Raw genomic sequence first — 17,971 nt, forward strand, 5'->3', positions numbered from 1 at the left:
ACTTTGCCCATTGTAGTGTCCATTACCATAGCTAACCCACTGGATGTTATGCTTAAGTGGAGGGTAAGCCTTTTTTACTAACATTTGCCTTTTTGTCACATCCTAGCTTACCCATTTTCCTCTCTTTCATCTTGAAACATCTATGGTCAACATCATCAAACACTTGGTGAAAATGTACCTTATATTCTTCTACAGTAAAAAAGAAATTATTTTGCATTCTGTTGTTAAGAACCTCGAGTTCGACTAACAAAGTCTGCATAACATATTTATTGTGAGAGATAATAGAGTGCATTAATTCAAACTCCAGCAATCAAACACTTTGAGTAATTCATAATGATAGTCACTATCAAGTTTCTCTCTGTGTATTTCTACACACGTAGCCCTTTGGCACAACTTTTAAGTTGATACACTCTCTAAGGTATGTTGTCTAGTCGCAATGTGCAGTATTTTTAAATAAGCCATTTAAGTTCCTTTAAACTGTCCACATAAGATACGTATTCATGCTCATTGGTAGAATAATTAAAACAAGATCAAGAGTTCAACCAGCCTTGCAAATTACCTGAAAAGGTCTGCTGAGAGTTCATCTTTTCCTGTTGTCCATTATTAAAAATCCATGAACCTCCACTGGAAAAACCGTCACCGCCTTCAGCCGTTAAATTAGAGGTGGCAAACAGACCTTCCAAATCTGTACAAAATAAAGTCACTTGAAGGAAGGTTTCCTCGTTGCCTGGAATACTTAAAACTTCATTAGATTGCTGAGATCCAATAGGAAAGGATGCTAAGGATTGATTTAACAGTCCAACCAATAGCGTCAAGTTACCAACTAGGTTGCCAGAAATTGTAGTGAAACCAGCATCTGCTTCTTGAGTACAAGCCACGGAAAACATATTTGCAAATGAAACCAGTAACCAAAAGGGGCAAATCAGGAAAGACTCTAGAATAGATGATGCCCTATAAGGGGAAGAATGTAGACCAACCACTTTGGGCATCATTTGTGGTGCATGGTATATACCGTTTTGGGAATCAACTGTGATGCAGAGCATATAGATCACAGAATATACACTGTCAGGGCTAGCCACTCCACAGTGTAAAAAACTGTCTCTAGATGATGCATTCATGTTGACTAATGTCACAAAATGGTCATGGGTATTTGCCTATAAAAAGTGGGTTGAGGACCCAGCCTACTCTGACCTACAACAGGACTCATGATAATGGTGGGAGGCATTTACATGTCCCAGTTTTCCAGTGTTTGCCCGCATAAAGCCAAGCAGCTTTGGGTCAACAAGCTTGGCCAATGGCCAGTTGCCCAGCTTGGGTTACTTGAGACACACTGAGTCTAAGCTGGATAGAAAAAAAATCAACCTGCCAAATATGAATGACGAATTGCTATACTCAGTGTAGGTTCACTGACATGAAGCAGCTTAGAAGTGGATGAAATGATGAAATGATGAAATGAAGGAAAGGGGGAGGCTGAGCATCCTGTATATCCAGAAGACAAGATATGATAGAAGGATAGTGCAGCAAAGCCAACCGGCCTGAGATCAAGAGTCTGCTATTCAATAGGAGGCTAAACTAGAAATGGTGTAGGAATTGTGGTAAGGGATATCATCTAAATTAGTGACAGAGTCATGGGAATCAGGCTACAGTTTAAGGATAAGCAATTATTCATAATCTCAGCCTATACCCCCACAATGGTTATGATAGTGAGGAAAAGAGTGCATTCAAGCAGCATCAGGACCTACTAAATAAACAGGACAACATAAACTGAATACACATATCAGGACAGCCAAAACAGGGTATGAGGACTGCCTTGGTCTACAGTGGTGGGGCAACAGAAATAAAGGAGAGGACATTCTAGAATGCTGTCTGCTAAATGGCTTGATGATGACCAACACATTGTTCAGCAAGAGAGACAGTCACAAGATCACATACCGGTGGCTAACATGCAACTCAGTTAGACTTCTTCCTAGTAGGGAAAGGGCACTGAAGTAGAACAGTGACTGCAGTCATCTCTAGGGTAACAGCCCACAGCATAGACCACTGCCTGCCACAATCAGCTAGGAGCAGTGGTCAGTGAAGGCTCTAAGGTGAACAGAGATGAGGCTAAAGACTTGGAAGTTCACTGTAGAGAATGCACATAAATTCAAGGAATTACTCAGGGGTCTAGCACAACAGGAAAAGGAAGGAAATAGGTGGAGCTGAAGAAGAATAGCAGCACCTCAAAACATCATGTATGGGGACTACTGATCAGATTTGTGGCTGAGCCAGATATGGAATTAAGTTACATAAGGAATGCATGTAGTGGAATGCAGAAGTCTGGGAAGTTCTCAAAAGAAAGGAGTGCAAGAAAAAGTGGGAGACAGATAAGATGGATCAGTTTAAAAAGGGATACTGGTTGGTTAACAAAGACACTAAGAGAGGAGTTGTAAAGCATAAGGGGTCAGAGGTATTCTATCAGCTTCTGGAAAGTGACTTAGTAGATGGCACAAAGAAACTCTATCAGGTTGCAAGGCAAAGGCAAAAAGATAAAGAAGATAGCCATACACCATTAGTAAGGGATGCCATCAACAACCTGCTCACCAGCTGACATGAACGCTGATATGAAAATGTCCACATGAAAGCAAAGGCAGATGAAAGAAGTACTTTTAGGAGCTTTGCAATGAAGAAAACCCCACAGAAGCTGTACTGCCCAGACCTGAGCTAAGATGAAAGAAGAGATTAAGCCCACCCTAGAAGAATAAAGAATAGCACTAAGAAAATTAAGTCGGGGAAAGCAGCAGGCTCAGATGAAATCACAGCAGATATGATAAAAATGTTGGGTGAGATAGAGGAGAGATGGCTCCTGAGGGTATTTATAGCAGTATAGAGAGAAAGGTGTATCCCAGATGACTGGAGAATAAGTATACTAGTGCCAGTGTACAAGAACAAAGGGGACATTCACAACTGTGGGCAGTATCGAGGTATCAAATGCCTGTCATACTGCATGGATGTTCTAGAAAGGGTAATTGATATACGAATTTGAAGAGTAGTAGAAAGTAAGCTGGGCAATGAGTAATTTGGATTCAGATCAGGATACAGCACAATTGAACCAATGTTTGCAGTGAAAAAGATACTTGAAAAGAAGCTAAAGATGAGGAAAGAGTCCAATTGGACATTTCTAGACTTGGAGAAAACATATGGCAAGGTCCCAAGAAAGCTGATTTGGGCAGTCTTGGAATGGTTTGAAATCCCAGAAACACTGGTAGAATTTGTGCAGGCTATGTACAGGGACCCATTGACTGCAGTATGAACAGTGTTTGGTCTTATAAGGATTCCCTGCGGGAATGGGTGTGCATCAAGGTTCAGCTCTGAGCCCACTGCTGTTCATGCTGGTGAAGATCTATGTCAGCAAACAGGTTGAAAGGGACAGGTCAACAAATTTGCTGCATGTTGACAATGTAGCATTTCAAGCAGACTCTGAGCAAAAACGTCAGCAAAGGATATGGAATAGATTGCAAACCTAAAGGCACATGGGATGAAACTAAGTACACATAAGACAGTTGTAATGGCAGCAAATGGGGGAAATCAACAAAGAAGCTAAGAAATTAAATTGAGGGGAAAATAGTGGAACAGATTAACAGCTTTAAGTATCTGGAATGGATGGTTAAATCTGAATGAGCAGATCAAAGCCAGAATCAGAGGTGCACAGAGTGTCAGGGGTAGTGCATGACAGAAGAATGCTGAAGAAGCTTAAAAGTAAGGTGTACAGAATAGTAGTGCAACCAGCACTACTGCATGGTACAGAAACCTGGCCAGTAAAGGCAGAGCAGTTGAGGAAGCTAGAGATAATGGAGATGAAGAGCCTGAGATGGGTGGTATGATGCACACTGTGGGACATAAGAATAAATGAGAAGATCACAGCAGAAGTGAAAGTAGCTCCAATTGCAGAGAAGGTCAAGAACAGATTGCAGTGATGTAGGCACATGTACAGAAAAGCAATAGACAATCTGGTGAAGAAGACTGGGGACAAACAGCAAGAAGGCAAGAGGAAATGAGGGTGTCTAGCAAAGAGATGGATGGGGTGTGTGAGAAAAGACCTGTGACAGCCAGGCATGAGAGTTGAAAAGGGTAGGAGAGTGGCTTTGAATTAAGAGATATGGTGACAGCTGACATGACAGCTTGACCTCATGTAGCAAATGGTGAAAAGGGAGTTGATGATACCTCCTCAAAGAGATCAGTCACAGGTGAAGTCCTCCAGGGTTCTGTGCTCTGACTTCTCCCATTTGGCGTGTACTTCACTGAAGTAAAAGCCAATACCAAAGAACTTTGACTACATTTGCAGATGACTGAAAGCTAATATCAGTCATTAAATCTCCAAATGGCTTAGTCATCCTGCCGGAAGTTTCTTCCAAATAAGTAACTGTTGCCAAAGTCATGGAATGAAGCTAAATGCTGAAAAAGCATTATCATATCATTTGGGAAGTCATCTACCCTGGGGAACTACCACACTGACAATGTGATCTAAATGTTGACCAGTTGTTCAGGATTTGGAAACTTATGAGAGCAGTGACCTAACTTTCGATCAACATGTTCCATTGTCATAAGACAGTCCTGCTATATTGCACAACTTTTACACAAAGGCACTGTATCCAGATCTAGGGATGTCATTTTCTCATTAGGCCAGTCATTGAGTATAAAGCCCCTTTTATCATGTATCGATCCAGACACATGCAGCCATTGGAATGTTAACAGACATACCTTAACAAAAGGATACAAGTCCTAAGCTAGATGTCCTACATAGACTGGCTTAAAGCCCTGTCACTATACTTGGTATTCTACAGACTGGTAAGAGGTGACCTTTGTCTGGCATACAAGGCCCCTTGAGTTAATAGTGATGGCTGTGCTGCACATCAGCAACTCAATGTTATCAGAAATACTCGGAACAAAATGGTTTGGAGGGACAGGTATACCTCAAAAAGGACACTGCTGCTCTGGAACAGACTCCCAATCCATGTAAAACTCATCCCTGTACATATTCAAGCACAACTTAGATATATGGACTAGAAACAGAACATTTGCCCTAAGACCACCCCTCTGTATTATTAGCAGACAGAGGCAGTTCTTAAATGTTTTATCCTATCCATGGGTCCCCTCAAATTATTTATGGTATTATCCCAATTATTCTCATAAGTGAAATATATAATAATTGACCATGGGATGGGTAAAGCCAAATCTAACACCAAATGGGATAGGTTAATTTGAGTACCAAAAGAGAAGTTGGCCAGGCTTAAAATGGTCACCAAGGGAAGCTAGCCTAGTACTTACCTGTGAACATATAAGTGTAGAGTCTTCCAGGTCTGTATCCACATATATCCATCTTGTATGCTTAAGAGTCATATCTATCTCCTATAGCAATCCCAAGAAAAGCCACCACCACTGAGAGACTTTACCTGGCAAGTAAGGAATGTAAGACCTTTTTTCTATATCACACACACACACACACACACACACACACACACACACACACACACACACACACACACACACACACACACATACACTCCATCCCTTGTAGTTGGAATACAATCTCAGAAAGTGACAACTTAGCAGTAAAGGCTTGAATATCCTTGTGGACAGCAGTAACTGTTTCAAATGCTGCTGTGTCCCTAGGAATCTGTAAGACAAGCTTGGCTAAAGTGTCTTTTTAGTACTGAGATCAAACTGTTTTATTAGGTCTTCAGGTCCAGCGACATCAAAACTATTGGGATTCCTTATTATTATCAAACTGTAACATTAGTTGAACTTGCTAAATAGTGGCTCTTTGTCTTGACTGAGATTTCAGCACTACTGATTTATTTGTTAAAGTGAATTTAACAGGCTACTATGTTAATCAAATTATTCAAGAAGTTAGAGGCTGAATCAGCCAGAGCAAGCTTCATTTCCATGTTGCAAAAAATCTTCATTGCCTGGAGATAAGTGGATAATTCACTGTCCTAACTAATGTGACCCCCATTTTCCCAGAGAAGGGAAGTACTCTTCTTTAATGAAGTAGGTATTTCTCTCCCCCACCCCGCTCTCTCAAAACAAGCAGCTTATTTTGAAATGACAAAAATCTGGCTTTGATTGCCTTTGGCTTCATTTAAGGTTATTCTGAATTACTGAAAAAGACTTCTGTGGACTCTTTTAATTTTGTAAGCAATGCCTGCAACTCAAATGCCCTGGATCAGCTGGTAATCCCCTACCAGAGGCCACAACATATTGGACCTGGTCATCACCAACATGGGCGACAGGTGTTCCGTACCTGAGGTCAACCCATCACTGGTTAGATCAGACCATAAACTAATCTCCCTGGATGTCCACAACCCACCACCACCCCCAACCAAGGAAACCACAGTGAAAAACCTTTCTAAAGCAAACTTCACCTTACTTAAGGCAGAGGTGGTAAGTTTCACAGCCCCCCACGCTAAAGGATAACACTGCCCAAGATGCAGAATCCTTTACAATTGTACTCTATAAGCACCTACAAGGATGCATGGATCGTGCCATCCCTAGCAAGACCAAGACTCACTCTCCTAAGAGAAGGAAACCAGTCTGGTGGACCCCTGCCATAAACAGGTTATACAGCAGAAGGAGGAAACTAGTTCAGAAAAAAAAAGCAAATCCCAAGAAGGAAAGACATACCTGATCAGTATCAGTAAGAAACTAAGGTCCCTCATAAAATCATCCAAGGCTAACTTCGAAAGAAAAATAGCCAAGAATTCGAAAGATAACCACAAAGCCTTCTTTAGCTATGTCAAGAATCTAAGTGGCAACTCACAGATATGCTCTGAGCTAGTGCAAAATAGCACAAAATATACTGAACCTACTGATATTGCCAACATCCTGGCAGATAGATTCAGTGCAAACTTCACCTCCCTCTCACCTTCAAAAGGGCCCACAACAATACCCGAAAAGTGTAGTGTCCCAGAAATCACGGAAGCACAGGTGAAAACCGCCCTTATAAAAGCCAAAAACACAGCATCAATGGGGCCAGATGGTGTGCCAGGCTGCGTCTTGCACGAACTACAGAATGAACTAACCCCCCACCTAAACACGCTGTTCAACCTCAGCCTCTCCACAGGCTACCTGCGCATAGAATGGCGCACAGCAATGGTCATTCTGCTCCACAAAGGAGGGGCCACAACTGACCCTGGTAACTATCACCCCATAAGCCTGACTAGCCTGGTCTGCAAGGCTATGGAGCGCATCATCATGGAACTCATTAAGAAAGACATTGGGAACCTCCAAACACTTGAACCGACCCAGTTCGGCTTTGTTAAGGGCAGATCATGCCTACTAAACCTGGCTGACTTCTTCGAGACACCAAGGCCATAGATGAGGGGAAAGGTGGTTCACACAGCCTACCTTGATCTCGCCAAGGCGTTCAACACCATTCCTCACCAGCCTGAACATAAACCCCTACGTCACAAGCTAGGTTGCCAACTGACTTACAGACAGAACTCACATGGCAAGAATAGCGGGCTCCAGGTCCAACTCTAAACCAGTCACAAATGGTGTCCCGCAAGGCTCGGTTCTGGGTCCCCTACTGTTCAACATATATTTCTCAGAAGTACAGGCAAACACAGGAGAACTATGGCTAACCAAGTTCGCCAATGACTGCAAACTGGGAGCCATAATTGACTCTCTGGCTGACACAGACATCATTCAAAAAGGCCTTACTGAGACAGACACCTGGTGTCAAAGTCATGGCCTCAAGCTAAATGCCAAAAAATGTATAGTCATCCCATTTGGGAAAAACAAAACACCCACAAATTACCACATAGGCGGTAGCCCCTCTTAATACAGAAGAGGTAATAAGAGATCTGGGGACCCAGGTAGATAATAATCTCTCCTTTGACAATCATACTGCCAAAGTAGTTTGGAAATCCTTTTATGTGGCCGATCTAATTACTAAGGGGTTCGCATCTAGAAATAAAGAGGCGATAGTGCCCCTCTACTCGTCACTCATCAGACCCATCATAGAGTACAATGCCCCATTTGGGATGTACCTCACAAAACACTTCCAACAGCTGGAAGGACCACAAAAGCACCTCACCAAGAGGATTACTGGCCTCAAACATATGTCCTATGCAGCCCGACTGAAAAAACTCCAGCTGTACTCAGTGGCATATTGCTTATTCAGAGGTGATCTCTGCCTGACTTACAAAGCCATGTCCAACTCAGAATTGATGGACATGCTCCACCTAAAGAAATCCAAGTCACTGCGAGCCACGTGCTCTAGTGAGCTAAACCTCGCCACAACAATAAATAGAATGTGCTGGAGGGATAGATTCCTGTCATAGAGACTCCCCATGCTTTGGAACAAAATTCCTAACTACATTAGGCAGAGCCCCTCACTAACACTCTTCAAGAGAAGCCTTGACGAGTGGATGGGTAACAGAAAATACACCCCTGGGATCACTTCATTGGCTCTGATTGACAGTGGCTCAGTTAGTTAATCAATGGGGTGGCGAAAGCCGACACACTCTGGCTAGGCTTAAAAATGCCCTTGGGCAGATAGCCTAGTACCTACCTATGAACCTATAATTAACACATGTTTATAAGCTCGACTACATGGATTTGATCACCCTGGGCGATTTTCAAAATTGGATTAGTCAGTCAGCTTTATCTAATCTTCATTTTATCCCAATGACAAGCCAGTATTAAAAGTAAAGCATTGAGACTGTGGGGGTAATGAAATTTCATCTTACCCCCGAGGTTGCATAATCAGAATAAGTATAGAGACGTAGTAGTATGAGCAATGCAGAGTACTTGCCTCTCTGCTAAATTAGCATTACTATTTTTGTATCATTGTTAAAATAAGGATTGTGCTTTGTTAACTAGCTTTTTATTCTATTTGTGGTTTGTTGTAATTCTACTCACAGAATTGTTATGAATCCTATGAAGATATTCAGGGACACTGCTCCAAATCTGTTCCTTCATTACTTTTAGGATACCATTTATTCTATTATTCTTTTCCCCTTTTTTGAAGTATTATTAATTTTCCTTTGTAGATGTAGAGTAAAAATAAACTGTATTTGGATTAACTGTTTTCTCTGTGTTCCACCTCAGTTAATTGGGTGCATATATCTGAAATTATTTCTTTATTTTAAAGATAAAAACAAAGTTGATTTGTTTGTACAAACTGATTTGTGTTATCAGTTACAAGTTTTAAGTGGTGTGAAAATTCTTGAATGAGTAATGTGATTCGGAACTCAGTGAAAAAAGTATTTTTTTTAATAGAATATGAATAGAATTAACTATTTGATATATTTTGAATGTTCCTGTGCCTCTCTTTTTGTCAGTTATTCAAAATAGGCATTATAATGTTATTTTAACAAAATGGTTTGTAAAGACTTTATGTCAAAAGTGATTAATGCGCTTTGTTATTATTCAGAAAACAAAGTTTGCTGAAAATTTGTAGCATTAAAGAGAATGAACCTTTTTACCCTAGTACTGCATATCTAGCAAAGTTCACGCATATGAGTTTTTATATTTTCCACATGCCTAGCCCTCTTAGCAGAAGGAAGCGCATGGTCACCTTTTTCATGTTCTCTTGTAACAGCTACAATGATGTTCAGGACTGATTCCACTACAAAGCTCTTACTTTTAGCTATATAAAAGTTTGTCACAGCCTAGGAATTGACTTATGCATTTACACTCTCAGGAATCATCATTCATTGATGGATTTAAACCCTACCTGGTTAATAGGAATGATACGGATTCCAGATATTTTGGCCAGTCAGTACAGAGTCACTCAATTTCTTCAAATGCCTAGATCTCCCAACTTTATTGCTCACAAATTCACATAGCTAGACTGAATCCTGACTAGCTCTCTCAACAGGATGTATAGGGGAGGCATGCTCAACCACAGACATGGAGACAATTGTCCCATCAGTTCCATCCATAGGAGAAGGAAAGAAAAAGACAATCTGACTATCTTTTTTCTTTCTTTCTGAGATATATTCATCATATCAGTAACAACCTTCTGGATAAGCTGGCCATTTTTGATAGAGAAAAAATGAAAGAACATTGCCCATTGATGATGCCTTTGTTTTTTTTTTTTTTTTTTCATAAATGATGTTGTATACCACAGAACAAACATTGCTCATTCTGGCAAATGATGGCATGTATAGATGCCCATATTTCTACAACTGGTCTATAATACAATTTTGCACATTTTCAATTTATTTGCTCAAGTACTCAGAGATCCTACTACATCCTGCAGGAACCATTTTAAAGTGTATTCTGAATATTTTCTGGTTTGAGTTTCATCAAAAAAGTCACCAATATCACATATTCCTTCTCTCTCTCTGTCTCTTACTTAGGGTTGCCACATAGCCAGTATTTTTCTAGACTATATGGACTATAGTATAATATATATATATATATATATATATATATATATATATATATGTATGTATATATCTATATATATAGATATATGTGTATGTATATATATATATATATATATATATATATATATATATATATATATATATATATATATTAAATTAGGTGAACTATATTAACAGACCAAGCCCATAGGGAAGAAAAACATAATGCTTCACAAATTACTTTCAAAACTTAAACAAAAACACTTCAGTATTGATTTCAACATTCCATATTAAATTATGCACTCATCCATAGTTTCAAATTATGACTAAGTTTAAGCTTTATTGTTTTCCATTGATTTGGAATTTCTTTCTAACACTGAAAGATAGAGAAATCAAAGTAATAACATTCCTAATCTAGTCCCTTTTTGTTAATGAGCCTTTTCTTGTGCCTCAGTCCTAATACCTAACAACCCAAATTTGACATTAGTATTATGCGGTAGTTCGCACTCAGCCACAGACCTTATAGAATTTATCACTATTAGTCCATAGAGGTTTCACTGGCAGGCATTCCGATATTCTTCTGCCTGGTACTCTCAATATATTCTGCATGTAAATCAACCTCTCTGCATCAAGTCTACAGGGGAATTTGTTATGTGTGCAGTAGTTTAGCCATTGTAAATCTGGAGAATTCAGGTTGACATCTGTGAGTTATACACTTAATATTCCCTGATCGTTCTATCTGGGGGAGGGTTTTCCTTAACCAAATCTCTCACTTCCTTCTAACCTTATATGGCACCTCTTTTGAGGGAGATAACCTTGTTAAATATAAAACCTTTAGCCTTACAAGGGCATTAGAGTTACTTTCCTTGGTAATCAACCAGGCAAAGGTGTTTTCCTGAGATGTAGATGCAATTCTAATTAATGCAAGCAGTACAGGGCCTTAACATATGCCTTATTTGAAAGTGGTGCCACCAAAATAAGCTGACCTAAGAAAAATATATCAAAAGATCTGGGTATGAGTTGCTCACACAATATCACACATCTATCACAAACAGTATACCCACCTGGTGACTAGACACAACAAAGTGTTACTCCAGAGTGATGAGTCTGTAGTAATGGAGTTATGTATTCTACATTTGTCCCAACCACATCCTTCTAGCTATTTCTCCAGCCTCTCCCCCAGGGTCCCAGTCTCTGAACAAGAGCACTGACGAACAGGCAGGTTAGGATAAGTACTTAGCTACTTATATTCTGAGGAAATTCTGATAGGTCCTGTCATGTATGGGCCTTACAACAGAACCAGGCAAGGGATGCCATTCCATAAGAATACAAATTAGGGAGATCAAAACCTCCTCCTGAGTGTGGAATAAACATTTTCCATCTTCCAATTCTGGGAACCTTACCTTCCCAAATATAATCTACCAACAACCCCTGACAAACCATTGGGAATTTAGAGAAGGTGATCATTAGCAAATATCTCATTATTTGAGGAACTTTATTTAGAATAAACATCTTAAGCACCTGAATCTTGCTTGATAAAGGAAGAGTGAATCTTAAAATACAATTTACCCATATTCCATTCTTGAGAAGCTGAACTTATTCTTAACCTGTTATATACTGATAACTCCACCTTCCCCCTTAATCTTTCCCCTTAAATAAATGATTCCCATCACATTTGGTATTGCCACATCATTCATCTCAGCATATACACTCTCAAAACCATATTTACATGTTCTTAAAGGAGTACAACAGGTTTCTCTAATGTATTCCTCTACTTCACGGCCCTTTTCCTCCCTATTTACATTGTCCTCTGTAAAGCAACAAACAATAAAGCATTTACAGTTTTTATAATTCCCCTTACTTCTGTAACAGAAGCCTACCTTCTCATACTGTGATGGTTTCACCTACAAAATGATTCTCTCACGTTTGAATAAAGCTTGCTGGAGTCACCCAATCACTGACATCATCGAGGCCAGGCAGTGCAGATACTTTTTTTTTTTTTTAATCAGTTCCCTCCCCCAAAGTGACATCACCACCATAGCCGGCTTTAGGCATAGGCCAACTAGGCGGCCACCTAGGGTGCCACTGTAGCAGGGGCACTTTTTCTGTATTTATTTGGTGTAGGTACACCAGGATGGGGGCACCAGATGGTGTGGTAGGGGGCACCGTGGAGCTCTTTTGCCTAGGGCACCAGTTGACCTAAGGCCACTCCTGATCACCACAGCTGTCATTTGATTCTAACTAAAATAATAAGACCCACCCATTCTGTGATGTCATGGCTCCCTTGTCCTTCCCAGCCTGAGTGCTCAAATACAAGTGCAGGAGGTAGGGTACTTCTTTTTAGCATTGTGTTTCCAGTACGCTGTATTTCCCTATTGGAACCTTGTGTGAGTCTCTTTCTGCATCAGCTCCCTTCGTGGATTTATACTGGTGAGTATGACATTTTTTGTAGAAATACATTGTTTGACAGCAAAGTATCAGTATCTCTTTAATGTGGCATCTTCATTTCACCTGGCTTTTCGGTCGCTGTGCTGCATAAGTTCACACGTGCATCCAAACATGTTTAAACATTGCTTGTTTGGGTCCTGCTGACCAAACAACTGTTGTGGATACATGTATGCACTTGGTATTGAACTGTGGCACTTTAGTACTGTACTTTTTTATATTTATTTGCCTTTGCTGCAGCATTCCAGCTGTCCCGCATGGTGTTGGTTGCCGGTTGCAATTATTACTATAAAGTTGTCTTCTTTCCGAAGTTATTTTCTCTAACTTTCCTAAAGAGCAGTACCACTGACTACCTTAAAGATTTCCTTTTCAATATGGGTAGTGGTTGTGCCTTCTTGTAATCTGTTCAGTGAGAAGGTGTAATGAAAAAACTTGCTGTCCGTTGTCTGATGCATTAGTCCCACTTCAATCTGCAATCTGGAGGAAATAGCAAAGATGCATATTTGGTTCTGCAAGTAATTCAAATCTAGAGATCTTTGTAAAAGTAACAGTACAAGTGTTATTTGTATTTGTGGTAGAGTGAAGAGCTATTAAAGGGAGTCCATGCTCAGTTTTTGGGATAAGTATGTTTATAGCTTTGGTTGTGCACATGCTGGAGGCGAGAAGGTATGAGAGCTTGTAGCATAAATTTAGTTATTTAAGGTTCCGCTAATATTATCTGTATGGTTTGTTAATAAGAGAGTAGGGTCCAATGTGATCCTGGATATTTTTTGCTCTGTTACTACAGGCAGCATATTGCCTGATGTGTCAGTTATTGTCAGGTGCAGAGTTTTAGTAAGCAATTATGGGGTGCCAAAGAACATTACATTTGATTTTCTCTGACTAATAATCAGCATGTTATCATGTGTGCATTGGCAGATCCTTGCAAAACTTATTCTGAGTTTTTGCATAGGGTGTTAGTGTTTTTACTTGATTTTAACAGCAGATGATAATCAGCATTCATTCCTATATTGAGCTGTGATTTCTTGTGCCACAGATGATGACCTGTAGCTTGCTCAGATATGGTAAGGGACACTCTCCAGTTATTTGCATGTGGGTAAATGCCTGAGTGTCATCTGGTTTGAAAAATATTGAAGAATACTTGCTGCTAATCAAGACTGAGACACATTTCCACCTTGTGTCCCATTCTCTTGTGTCTCATGGTCTACATGTGTGCAAGGCAATTTAGCCTTGCACTGACAGAGTACATTCTGTGGCTTTAAACCATGTCTGTGTAATGTCACAAATCCGATGTTTCTGCATTCTCTACAGAGCTTGTAGGTTGTGCAGTTTCTTCTGAATTCTTTCTGATTGTATTTGCATTGCCATTATTTTTGTCACTGTCTTGATGTGAAATCTGTTTTCAATGTGTAATTGTTTTGTTTAGCATATGGTCATCAGTGATTGTGCTACAGCACTTGAAAGCAGTGATAGCAGCACATTGGTGAGTATATTTGCTTTTTATGCATATGGCTGTGGGTTCTCCTACCGCAACCTGTAGATGGTTAGGAAATCGTAAGTTGTACTCTAATGTTGGGTGCTGTAGTCGTGACTGTCTTAGTTTCTTTGGTTTGCCATCCATTCCTCATTGCAATGTTATTTTTTTACTGTAACCTAGGCAATGCATTTGTCAAAGGCAGTAGGCACACAATCTGTAGATGAAACACTGAATTGGACATTGCAGTGCATAATTCAGATCTGCCTTATGCAAGATATGCAAGGCAGCAGTTAAGGGACTACAGTACAAGGTCAGACCATTGAGATGGCACCATTTTGGCTTTTACCCCAGGATGCCGCCGGAAATGTTCATAGTGTGCCCAGTCAAACTAACCAGGTAAGCAACCAGATAACAAAATATTTACTGCTACCTGCTAAGAAACAGCAAACATCTACAGGAAGCCAGTAAAGTGAATCAAACCAAACAGCCAGAGAATCATGGAAATTTGTTTATACAGGAAAAAATCTTAATTACATCTGGTAACAGGTCATGTTACATTTCAATATGTTCATTTTATTCAGTAGTAGTGTAGTAACACCAATGTTTGGAAACAGAAATTTGGTATGCATACTTGTACATTCTGCATGGCAAATGATGCTTAGGTGGTGTATCGCTTGCATATTTCTCTGTTGTGTTTGCACCAGATACTGCTAGTGTGCAGTGCAGGAATAGAAAGATTAAAACATTACCCTGGTATTAGAGCAACATATTCATAGTGGCCTAACATGAGAGTAGCTCTAAGCAAGCACCATGTGAAACCTGAACAAGCACCTAGAATTATTCAGTGCAGCTTCCACACCTTAAGTCTGAAAATGAATTCACATACTCACGTGAACAGGAGTAGCTGCATATTGATGGCTAAAGGTGTATGGGCATGTTGGGTGGTTACTACACTGCAAAACTCGTATGCACGGCCGGCCTTAGGCATAGGCGAACTAGGCGACCGCCTAGGGCGCCGTAAAAGCCAGCATCATAAAGGGTGCAAACTAAGTTAACAAACTTTACTTCTCTCCATTTTTCAGCTGTAGCATTGCGCCCTCCCCCACTTCCGTAATTAAAAGCACAACTCACTAACCACGTGTGCATACCGAAACCATAGAGGGTCCATCTGGCAGCTACCTAAAGGTTGCTTTTACAGTTTAATAAATTAGTTTGGAAGCAGACCGTCTAGAAGCACATGCTGTGGTCCTAGTGATAATTGTTGTGATTTCCTTGGTTTTACTGTAATCTGTTATTTATTGCTGACTTCCTTTACGACTGTGTCCATTGCAAACCTTTTCTTCCCTCTGATGTAAACAAATCTCACATGGCAGCTGTCTTCTAGTTAAAGTATTTCTGGATAAGAAGCGGAAGTGTACCGCATAATTTATAATACGAGACTGTCCTAGACATTTTGTTTAGTGCAATTTTTGAGTTATTTTATGACATTTATAAGCTTAGTGAAGTGTATTATTAGTTTTCTGGATTTTTTTCTTTTGTAACAGCATAAACAGAAATTTCAAGTTAAGTTTTGTCTTGCTTGATTTGGAGTAATACCTTCGATGTTTGTTTCATTAGGCACGTTTAGTCGGGTGTACTAATTTTTGCTGGTGTGGCTTTCAGGCTGGTTATTCAGTCAATGACGTTGTTATGATCTTATTAAATCTCTAGTGAATGTGATGTTTAGAATGACATATTTTGCATAACTTCCAAAAATATCGTTATTCATGTAATTTAAAAGTTGCTCCACTGGTTAATTCATGCTTCGGTGATGTGCTACAGTCAAGACTTTTCTTTAGCATAGCTCATATATCATTCTTGTCTGGCATCATGACAGCCAGCCAAATAGACAATTCTGTAGATGATGTCTGCTTCACTGAATAGAAGAAAAAAATGTTCATTTTGCTGTAGCACGCTCCTTGGTGAAACCACACATAATACCAGTTAATCTAACCTCCATATCAAACACCTCCGCTGTTCCTGATTTTGCTATGCCCCTCCTAAGACTGTCAGTTTTGGAAGACAATGTACTGGATTACATTTAATAAAAATGTAGCATTGCAGACTTCTTTTGTTTCAGAAAATGAATGTTAATTCACATTTTCTCTCTCTTATTAATCGGTACTAATAAATTTAAGAAGTGTTTATGATTAATTCTGGATCTGTCCATGATTCTGGGAGTAAGACGTTGAGCACTATACTTATAATGTACAAAGCATTTATGATCTATATATAATGCTTTATATGCGTTGCCAAATCAAGTGAAGTGCTAGGTGTCTATTGAAAACAGCTATGCAGTTGTAACTAAGCACAATGGAGACTAGCACTTGAAGATAAAACGAAATGTATTTGTTATTCCTCTCTGTCTTAATGCCTGTATAAAGAATTCAGGATATCTGTATGGCAGTCCCACACCAAACCATATAATTTGTCTGACATAGTTTAAGGAAGAGAGGAACGACAAACTGTATTTCATTGTTTGCAGGAAAGGAGTTATGGAATAATGTGCTGATTAATACAGGCACATACATTTCAGTTACATACAGACCTTTACCAGAGAACAAGAGTACAGTTATAATGTTGCTAGCATTTGAAGGATCAAAGGTTAAGCAGTGAGCAGCTCTCAGTGTGACTGTAACGTACTAGGTATGAACATAGGTTCATAGGTAGGTAGTAAGCTATTGGCCCTAGGGCCTATATACGCCTAACGAAAAAGGTACCCTGGCTTTCGCCACCCAAGAAAATTATTTTCCTGTGTCCCTGTCGAGCAGAGCCACAATAGTGATCCCTGGGGTGAATTTCCTATTTCCCATCTAGTCATCAAGATTTTTCTTGAAGAGTGCTAATGAGGAGCTCTGTTTGACATAGATAGGTCTGTTCCAGAGTATGGGAAGTCTCTGGGACAGGAATCTATCCCTCTAGCATGTTCTGTTTATTGTGGTGACAAGGTTTAGGTCCCTACAGCATGTAGTTTGGAGGGATTGGGATTTCTTTAAGTGGAGAATGTTTGGTATATACTTCAGAGCTCAGAAGTTCAGGCCAGAACTAAGGGGTTATGGCTGACCAAGTTTGTGGATAACTGCAAACTGGATAGAATTACAGAATCTCCAAATAATGCCAGCATACTCCAGGAGGGTCATATGCAGGCCAACGACTGCTGTCTTAGTCACAGTCTCAAACTGAATGCAAAGAAATGCATCATTGTTTTTACCAAAGGGAATAATTTCCCTTCACACTGTCAAATCAACAACAATACCCTAAGTACCCAAGAAGTGGTAAGGGATATGGGATCACAAGTAGACTGTGAGCTTAGGTTTGACCACCATGTGACTACTGTAGTAAGGAAGACTTTCTATGTAGCACCCTTTATTAGTAAAGGCATCACCTCAAGAGCAGAGGAGGTTGTAACCCTTCTATACTCAGCACTAATCCGATCCATAATTTAGTATAAAGCCCCATTTGGCATATACTGTACACAGTACCTGCAACAATTGTAGATACCTCAGAGGCTTCTAACAAAGAAGTTCAAGGGACTCCAGCATGTGCCGTATACAGACTGACTAAAGTTCGTGTCACTATACTCTGTATCGTATAGACTTCTTAAGGGGACTTACGCGTGGCTTACAGATCAGTCTCAGACTCAGACCTAATGAAC

This window comes from Protopterus annectens, chromosome 6.part0, assembly GCF_019279795.1.
Source record: "Protopterus annectens isolate FY-2018-M chromosome 6.part0, PAN1.0, whole genome shotgun sequence".
NCBI classification, from domain to species: Eukaryota; Metazoa; Chordata; order Ceratodontiformes; family Protopteridae; genus Protopterus; species Protopterus annectens.